Here is a 10,782-nt window from a genome sequence, read left to right as displayed (position 1 = left end):
TCGGCCACATGAGGGAAATTGGTGTGCATGCATTCGGTTAGAGGCAAGCATATTGATGCCTATTCTTGGCTTAGAAAATTCGCTAAGAGGAATACTAACTAAGGTGTTGAGTTCGATTCATGATTTTGTACATATGCGACTTTGATGCCTAATGAGTAGATATTTATATATTGGCTAGGCATCTTGAATTCCTCTTCCGATGCTCAAATGATAAAACCAATTTATTTGTTAAATTTAGCTCAAGAAGCTAGAGGTGGAGAATCAAGCAAAGGCAAAGGAAAGATAATCGAGTAGTCGATTGGAAATCGTTTCATCCAATATAAGGTAAGTCATAAAGCATATATTTGGCATTGATTTAAATGATCATAATATATATATGCAATTGTGTTTAATGAATTGATGTGTAAGTGGAAATGTGTGTGTATGGAATGATGCCATTGTTGAATGTATAAAGGTAGTAAAATGCATAACGTATTGGTCTTGGCACTAAGTGTGCGGGTATAAATGGACACGGTGACAAGATTGGCACTAAGTGTGCGGATTTAAAATTTGTACAGCACTAAGTGTGCGAATTTGATTATATAGCACTATGTGTGCGAGCTGATTATATAGCACTAAGTGTGCGGACTTATTATATGCTTTTGCATCACTATTGGCACTGAGTGTGCGATATTATCGAGTTGATCACGGACAGCGGATCGGGTAAGTACCTCGAGCTCATGATGAATAGAAAATACGTCCATGCTTGGGGTTGAATTGGTAAGCCTTAAATCTATGTGATGATTGAAATTGTATGGTTGTGCTGGAAAATGAGTTAATGTGTAAAAATGCTTGATTATCTTGTTGTGTAGAATATGAAATGTGGATGTATGAATTGGTACGAGATTGGACCGAAAGGTTCGAGGTATTATGGTATGGATTCGATATGGACGAGTACCTAGTTTCATTTGTTGTACATGTAGTAGTAATTTTATCAGTGGATTGACGAATGCTTATGACTTACTGAGTTGTAAACTCACTCGGTGTTTTCTTGTCACCCATTTTAGGTCACTGGGACTCGTACTGTTGTGTGCTCGGAACCGTCGTTGAAGTCATCACACCGGCTGAAATCTTGTGGTATTACTTTTTTTTTGTTGTTGAAGAACATTTGGCATGTATAGGCTATTATATTTTGTCGATTTGTGGGATTGTAAACTTTAAGCCATGTGAAAATGGCCTATGTGGTCGTCGAGTGGGATGCTAGAACCTATAGCCACGAGTCTTAGAAACTCAAATTTTGTTAAGGTGGCCATAATTTGTGTCATGTATGATGGATGATTAAGGCCAAGGAAAAATTCATGAAATTGGCATAGTCTACTGCAGTAACTGTTGCGGACAGCAGCAGTGAGATGAGATTGAAAAATCACTAAAAATAGTATAAGTAGAATTAAATAGTGAGTAAATTATGGAACTGATCCTTGATGAATCTATTTTATATGGACGAAACGAAACGACCATATGAGCAGTATACTGGGAGATATTAAAGTTCTCGTGAGACAGGGCCAGAACGATTTCTGGGTCCCCTGTCGTGACTTTGAAAATTTACCATAAATTATCCAGAAAGAATTAGGAGTCATGCCTTATATGTACAGATTCCATTTTGAGTCTAGTTTCATTAGAAACAAACGGCACCAGTATTAAAGCCCTGTACAGAAAGATATTCAAGTTGTAACGCGCGGAGGTCAGAGCAGTCGATCCCTGTAACATGGGTGACTTTAACTAATAAACTGTACCAATTGGCCCAACCAAAATTCTAAAATAAATCCATGGATGGATATATGAGTCTAAATTCAGGAAAATTTACGAAACCAGTTTCCGAGTTTTGGAACTCGAGATATGATTTTTAAGGCGACGGTGACGCAGTTTTCCAGCCTGTCCAGAAATGCCAAATTGGTCGGTACTTTAAGAGGATTTGTCTCGTTAACCCCTCGTGTCCGACACCGGCGTCGGTCACGAGTTAGGGGTGTTACAAGGTGTAACTACACGGGCTGCTCACAAAAGTTGTCAGGTATCTAACCACAAAAGGATTACCTAGCCACTGGTAGGACACACAAGACCATTGCCCGGAACTCAATCACATGTATCACATCCATTCTGGACTTAGACCACTCAACGAGCTTGGATGCTCGCATCCATAATGAACTCAGACTACGCAACGAGCTCGAAAGCCACATATATCACAAACCCAGACCACTCAACGAGTTTAGACTTTTTAATTCCTAGTGACATGTATCCTAGACTATTCTTAAGGTTCAAACGGGATTTTTCTCACTCGCACAAGGCATACTTTGTCATACTTGCTCGTGATGTCGTATGTAATGGCTATAATATTATTTATGCTTTGATATTAACCAATAAGCATATAACTCATAATAAAAAAAAAACATTTATCACATAATATCAAAACATTAAAAACATGCTACAACACCATATTATTTGCATATGCGCTTTCCTCGATACAAAAATGACAATAATCGAGCCTAATCGTCGTATACTTTATTCTTCCCTCGATCAAGACCCGATTCATGTTTTTCTTGATCTATAATGCCAAATTTAACTTGTTTATTAATCACATTACTCAAATCGATCCATAATTCATGCTTTGGTTAAATTACCTTTTTACCCCTATCTTTCCACTTATTTATGATTTAGTCCTTACGCTTGTAAAATGAAATGCATGCATTTTCTTGGTTACCCAAGCCTACCCGAACCTTTACTATGCTCATATCTGACCATATTTTCCTTTATTTCACATTATTACTACTCACTTTTACAGTTTTACAAACAAGTCCCCCTTTTAGGTGTTTTTACCAAAAATCACCTAGTAAAAGATGTTTATCATTCATCAAACATTCATATTCCTCCATTAATAAAAAAAACACATGCAGGTTACATATGGGTCAAATTTCATACATGAAACCTAGCTCAAAATATAGTTAGAAATGGGTAGATCATGCTTCAAAGACTTCAAAAATACAAAGAACATTAAAAATGAGGCTAGGGAGCACTTACAATCAAGCTTGGAAATGTTGAAAAAAACCCTAGCTATGGCTATTGAGAAATTCGACTAGCACATGGAGAATATGGACACATTTTTTCTTTGATTTTCCCTTTTTATTCTTTTAATTACCAAATGACCAAAATGCCCTTAGGGTTTTTCTTTCAAATTTTTCCTATGCATGTCCATTTTTGTCCAAAATTATAGAAATTGGTTAAATTGCTAATTAGAACCCTCTAATTCATAAACTAAAGCAATTTCATGCTTAAAGCTTCTAGAATGCAAGTTTTGCATTTTATTTAATTTGGTCCCTAAAATTCAATTAGACATTTTATGCACAGAATTTCTTCATGAAACCTTCACATAAGTATGCATTCATATTATAGACCTCATAAAAATTATAAAATAATTATTTCTATCTCAGATCTGTGGTCTCGAAACTACTATTCTGACTAAGTCGTAATTTGGTATGTCACAGTACGCGGATTTGAAACGAAAAGACAGTGAATTTCAGATCAGTGACAAAGTGTTCTTAAAGGTATCTCCATGGAAAAAAATACTTTGTTTTAGTCGCAAAGGCAAATTGAGTCCACGATTCATCGGGCCATATGAGATTATTGAACAAATAGGGCCAATGGCATATATGTTAGCATTACCGATTGAGCTAGAGAAAATCCACAATGTGTTTCATGTATCGATGTTGCGTTGACATAGATCGGATCCATTAGATGTAATTTCTCCATTTGAGATTGAAATTCAACTCCATATGACATACAACGAAGAACCGATCAAGATTCTATCTCGAGAGATTAAAGAATTAAGAATTAAACGAATAGCTTTGGTAAATGTTTTGTGGCAACGACATGGTGTCGAAGAAGCTATGTGGGAGCTCGAGGAAGCTATGGGAAAATATTACCCTGACCTTTTCACTGGTAAGATTTTCGAGGACGAAAATCTTACCAGTGAAAAGGTCAGGGTAATATTTTCCCATAGCTTCCTCGAGCTCCCACATAGCTTCTTTGGGAGAAAGTTGTAACAGCCCGTTTTTAGTCAAATCGGAACAATAGTTTCGGGACCACAAATTTGAAATCAAAATAACTAATTTTTCATTTTTTTAAATTCTACAGTATGATATTATGTTGGTGTGAAAATTTTGTTAAGAAATTTTATTGTTCGGTTGGTCAATTTGATAAAAAGGACTAAATCACATAAAGAGTAAAAGTGGAGTTCTATTAGCTAAAGGTATCTAATAGCTATAGAACCTTAAATTTAAGGTCCTTATGTTGTAATTAGACCATTATTATAGGTAATGGACATTTATGGACATAAAGCAATTGAATTTTAATGTTTTAAATCAAGGTTAATTTAGTAATTTAATAAATAAAGGTAATAAGATAAAACAAAGTTAATTATCATCTTTATTCTTATCTTCTAGCCAAAATTAACCCAGGAAGCCATTAAAAAAGCTTCAAACATTTGGCCAAGCTCTTTAGCTTAATTGTAAGTCTGTTTTCGTCCCGTTTTTAATGATTTCTATGTTTTTGGGATCGTTGCAACTAGTACTAGCTAGCGCAGGGACTATTTTGCAAAGTTTTTAAAGATTTAGAAAGTTGCCATTGATGAATAAGTATGTATTTTTATGTTTATGATAGATTTTGAATGCTTGTTAATAGGTATACAAGTTTTGTTAAGTGATTTTTAGTGAAAATGCAAAATAGGGATTAAATTGAGAAATGTTGAAACTTTGTGGTTGAAATGTGAAACAAACGGAAAATATGGGTTGCTAGCGGCATAATAGTAATTTGGCTAGCATGTGTATTAAAGAAATTTCATGAAATTGTGATTTTTGTGTAATAAGGACTAAATTGTAAAAATGTGAAAGTTTGGAGGCAAGTGTGTAAAATAGCCCTAATGTGTGTTTTGGATTAAATTGAATAGAGAGATGATTAAATAATGTAATTTAAAAAATATTTAGATCAAGAAAAGTGGAATTCGGATTTGGATCAGGGAAAAACAAAAGTTATCGACTAAACAACTTATTTCGTCATTTCCATATTCGTGGTAAGTTCGTTTGTGATAAATTTCAATAAAAATGTATTTTATATGCTTTGATAATGGATAAATAGTGAATATGAGACTGTGGATATGAATGATAGTGTTTCGACGATGATTCAAGATTTGAAATCTCGGTTGAACCTTAGGAATAGTTTAGGATGCTAGTGACATGTCATTAGGGGATACGTTGAGTTGGCTTCAGGCCATGATATAGCACTTCGGGTGTGAATTATTAATATAAAACTTCGTACGGTGCCATCTTTATGCTCAACCGATAATTATTAATATATGTGACAGCCCTAATTTGACCTTAGTCGGAAAGTGGTTTCGGGACCACAAAAATCGAGTCATAAAAATAATTAACCGTTATATTCTATGCTTATTGTATGTGTACATGCATGTGTGAAAGTTTCATGCTTTAATTTTGTCATTTGTATGTGAAATTTATTAAATAGGACTTATGTGAGAAAATTTTGAAATGTGATAGGTAAATTTAAAAGTGGCCTATTAATGCATGTTATAAAAAGGTTGGGCTTGCATGTCAAATATCCATTTTATTTATAGTGGCCGACCGTGATGATACTTTTATATTAAAATATGTATTAATTATTAGTTAAATGGCTTTATGTTTAATAATATAGATGAATAAAATAAAATAATGGATGTTCATCTTCTTTCTTCATTTTGCCGAATTTGAGAAAGAAAATTTTTGAAGAAGAAGCCAAGGAATTCGGCCATGGTTATCTCCATTTAAAGGTATGTAATGTAAATTTGCTTTGAAATTGATTGTGAAATTAAATTGATAAATACATAGCATAGCTAACCCATGGTCTAAATTTATGAATCAAGGAACAAGTGTCCATTCGGCAAATGCTAAATTTTGTGTTATTTTGATAAGTTTTTGGGAAGATGTTAGTTATGTTTAATGTGTTAAGTTGCTTGTTATTTTAGCTTAAAAGTTGAGGCTAGTATTTGGTTTATAGGGTATGCCGAATTTGGATTTTGGGAGAAAAATAGGTAATCGGTCATGCTAGATTTTTGATGAAAAATTATTTTAATGCTTTATATGTTTTATAAATGAGCTTGTAAGTGATTTTGAAGATTTGCAAAGTTTTGGATGAGAAGTGCCGAATGTAATTTTTGGGTGTGACTTAAGGGATAAAAATATGGTGGCTTGAGTTTAGTAATAACTAGCCATATGTGATGATATATTAAGCCTTGTATATTCAGTCTTATAGGTATGTACTTATGTAATGATATAATGAATTTGGTATATCCGGTCATATAGGTAAGTATTTATGTGGTGTTCCAATTGAACTTGTGAATTCGGCCACATAGGTATATATATATATATATTTGTAAAAATATGTTTGATCTTGCATATTCTGCTAAATAAGTGATGATGGTATATGAAGTCAAATATGGTTTTGTAAGCTTGTATAGATGTGTGAAAGTATATTTTAATTTATAATGATATTTGGCTTTGGAAGTGGTATGAAAACTTACAAAATGCTAATCTTATAAGTATTCGGCCAAAATGGTAGATATGATAATCATGTGTGGTTATGGAATTGTTAAGTTAAAATTTATTATACATTGATTTAGTAAATTAGTTTATGAAATTAGAATATGCAAGGTAATAAGTTAGTAAAATGTTCCTTGATAGTTTTAATCTATTATATGGGGATAAATGTAGTTGTTGATTGTAGCCTAGTAATATGTTCGATTGTGCATGAGTAGGGCATATGTATGATGTTTAAATAGGGCATATGTATGATGTTTAAATAGCTAGTTAGTAAAGTCATTTGTACCTTAAATATATGATATACATGTATTAAATTAAATTTGTAACACCCCTAACCCGTTTCCATCGCTGGAATGGGTTACAAGATATTACCGAAGCATATACTTATTCGTAAAATTTTCATGCATCTTCTTCTATCATCTTCATTTCGCTAAGTTCATCTTTAATAATGCATAATTCATTATACTACCATATACGATCCTTATTCATACATAGCCGGAACACATAATTAATCATTATCAAGTTCAATCAAAACCATTACATAAGTTCACATCATATAACAACCATATCATACGATTTCATATCATACGATTTTATGTTATGTTCAGACATAACCAGACGACCCATTACGCTATCTCAATTTAAATACTACGATCATATACAATAGCCAAATTGCAATTAATCACTTATATAAATGTGTCATAATTGAACCACCCCAAAAACACATAGTCAAAATTTCTTAGCATTTTCAACCCTCAAACATATGTATATTTATATATATATCATTCATTAATAGCATTAAACATTATAACCAAGACAAATTATACCATGATTAAACATAACCAAGTTCAAACTTAGTATTTAGGCCATATTCGCATGGTTGGAAGTATACATATCAAAGTTCAAACAAAATACATATTAGCCTATACATGCCGTAATGTTCACTTAGACCAACTAAGAAGAGGGTACCAAAACGTTGCAGGCTGGTGTGATGACTTCGACGATGGTCCCGAACACACAAAATGGATCAAAGAAATCTAAATAGGAGACAAGTAAACACACCAAATAAGTATTCAACTCAGTAAGTCGTAAGCAATATAATACAGACCATTAACATGAGATCATAATAAAAATATTGTAAGATCAACCATTGAACCATACCGAATTATGCCACAATTACTTAAATTATCGATTCAACCACAAGCCAAGTCTTGCTATCCAATTAAATATCAAAACAACTAGATAGTTTAGATCCTTTCCTCAAAGTATAAAAGAATGATAAACTAGATGGTTCCATGCCTATACGTTTTATGTCTCAAATTCGATTTTTCCGTTAATAGCCCTAGCACTTTATTCTTTTCCGGCACACATTATATCCTCAACCGATTTCGCACACATAGTGCTAATCAAATTCGTACACATAGTGCCATGCTAAACCGCACACATAGTGCTTTGGAAATTCACTCATTTATTGACATTCAAACCAGCATACATAGTGCCAATCGATTTCGCACACATAGTGCCATTCAAATCCGCACACTTAGTGCCAATGTTGGCTCATTATAATAAGGCAATTTACTTAAATCAAATAGCACATACAACCACATTTATAAATACGTATATCACTCCAAATAAATACCTACCCCAAGAAATTCTTTTATGATACGTTAGTATTAATTATGTATAAATTAATCAACCTACAAATGCTTATAGACTTACCTTATGTCGGATGATATGATTCCCAATCGTCTACTCAATATTCTTTGCTTTGCCTTTGCTTGTTTCCCCTCCTTTGGGTTCTTGAGCTATAATAAATAAATTTAGTAGTTTAATTACCTTGCAAGATATTCATATATATGAATTTGATGATTCCACTTCTTTTTACAACCATCCTTGTTCAAGTCATCAAACCTCAACTAATGCTTATATTATGTCTCTAAGCCGAATGCATTAACACTTCCAAAATAATATTATGTCAAATATGTTTACATTCAAATATGCATAATTATGAATCAAACTCAACTTTGTAAGCCAACCTCCCTCATTGGGTCGATTATATAGAATCAAAAATTATTTCACAAATGTGCATACTATTTAGCCGAATATGCAAGACCAAATTTAACTTTACCTATGTACTTAATTATAAGGCCGAATATACAATTTAAAATGTAATATCATTTTTATTTCATTAAAACACTTAGTTCCTCCACATAACAATTTGACCGAATGTTTCTAACTAAAAATAAAAAAATAAAAACTCCACATCTATTCATAAGTTCATACCCATGTTCATATACCTATTAACTAGTTCATTCTTCATCTTTCTAATATTCCATCCAAAGCATCAAACACTATCCTCATAACATCTAAACATCACAACCGAATGCACATTTTGTCACCAAATAGAAAAATCAACCTATGGGTTATAATATAGATTTGTCTACTAACTAAATTTCATAAAATTTAATGAAAAAATAACATGAAATCTTGCCTTGATTAACCCTTAAATTGACCGAATGCTTTTAACAATTTTTCTTTCTTTCTTCACTTAGGTTCGGCTTTGCAAGAAGAAGATGAACACTTCTCTCTCCTTCCATTTCTTCTTTTATTCATCCTTTTCTTATTAATCTATTTTTTCTATTTAGATTATTTTGTCATTTACCATTATAATATATATTTAATTAGACTTAGTGGAGGAACATCATCACATGGCCGGCCACTTCATGCATTAAGGGCATTTTGACATGCAAATCCATGCTTTCTCACCTTGTTGTTATTTGATCCTTACAATTTACCTATCATCTTTTCTAAGTTTCTCAACTAAGTCCTTTCAAGAAAATTCACATTCCTAAGACTAATTTTAAACATTTAATTTTTTTTTCACATACACTATCACACATAAATATATGCAATTAAAATAAAAAATAAATTTTTGTGACTCGGTTTTGTGGTCCCAAAACTACATTCCGACTAGGGTCTAATTAGGGCTGTCACAAAATTTCTTAATTGATAAGTAATTGAATAAATCTATTTGTTTTAAATCAAGCTCAAGAGCAAAAAGGGTCAAAATCAAATAGGGGAAAAGAGAAATCAATGGAGTAGTCTATTCGTAATTGTTCAAATATATCCGAGGTAAGTTTTGAGTAGTCTCCTTTATTATATAATTGATGATGCCTCTATACGAGTATATTAGGTGAATTGCGATCTTTTGGTTTGTACTTAAATTAGGTTGTGAGATAAATAATTCATTTATATGACTTATAGTCTAATGGTCACTTTGGGTTTAAGCTTGAATGGTGAAATAAATATGTGATATTATGTATGACTCTTGAGCCGAATAGTGAATGATGATATGCATATTTAGCTTATATCCGAATGTAGCAAATGGCTACTAAAGTGATAAGTTGAATGAGATGTGTTCAAATATGACTAAGAATGCATGATATTTGGAAACATATCGGGACTTGTGGTCCACAGGCTACGTGCTGGAAACATATCCGGACTTGAGGTCCGCAGGCTACATGCTGGAAACATATCCGGACTTGAGGTCCGCAGGCTACGTGTTGGAATATAGCCGGGCCTAAAGTCCCGCAGGCTTTGTGTTAGTAACTGGATTTGGGTTTTAAAACCTAGCAGGCTTAACGCTGGTGATTCGAGTAAGATTATGAATTCGAATATTCGAGGAAACCACTATTTATTATGTATGATACATTAAGATGGCCAGGTACGTATTATGTTCTCATATGTAAATTGATTTTTAAAGCGAATTATTATTATCAAAGAATGATATATATATGAATATATATGTGTGGATGATTACTGTATCTACGAATAAGAGAATGGCCTATTCGGTCGACGACCATCGTTATATGAAAGTATATGCCTAAGTTTAATTGTATGAGCCAAATAGTATAGTGAAAAATGTGCTGGAAATCTCTTGAGTATTCATATATATATTCGACCAATAGGTCTTATAACTAGTGTACTTATGTATAATCGGCCAATTTACAATTTGAATTCAAATTTTGTGATACTTAATGTTCGATTTTAATGACTAGTTTTTTTTTAATTGTTTGAAATGCTCAAAACTTACTAAGCATAGAAATGCTTACTCTGTTGCCCTTAATTCTCTGTTTTATAGATCTCGTTCATTAGCTACGGTCTC

At 32.8% G+C, this 10,782-nt stretch overlaps 1 long non-coding RNA gene across 1 annotated transcript; it reads left to right on the top strand.

Moving 5' to 3' along the window:
• Positions 1–208: 208 nt before the first annotated feature.
• On the top strand, positions 209–1,343 carry LOC128296381 (uncharacterized). Its single transcript, XR_008286997.1, has 2 exons — positions 209–324; positions 1,047–1,343. It is a non-coding gene; the product is annotated as an uncharacterized LOC128296381 (long non-coding RNA).
• Positions 1,344–10,782: the final 9,439 nt, after the last annotated feature.

Source organism: Gossypium arboreum, chromosome 8 (assembly GCF_025698485.1).
Source record: "Gossypium arboreum isolate Shixiya-1 chromosome 8, ASM2569848v2, whole genome shotgun sequence".
NCBI classification, from domain to species: Eukaryota; Viridiplantae; Streptophyta; class Magnoliopsida; order Malvales; family Malvaceae; genus Gossypium; species Gossypium arboreum.
The sequence above is the reverse complement of the archived record's forward strand: the minus strand, read 5'-3'. Positions and strand labels throughout refer to the sequence as shown.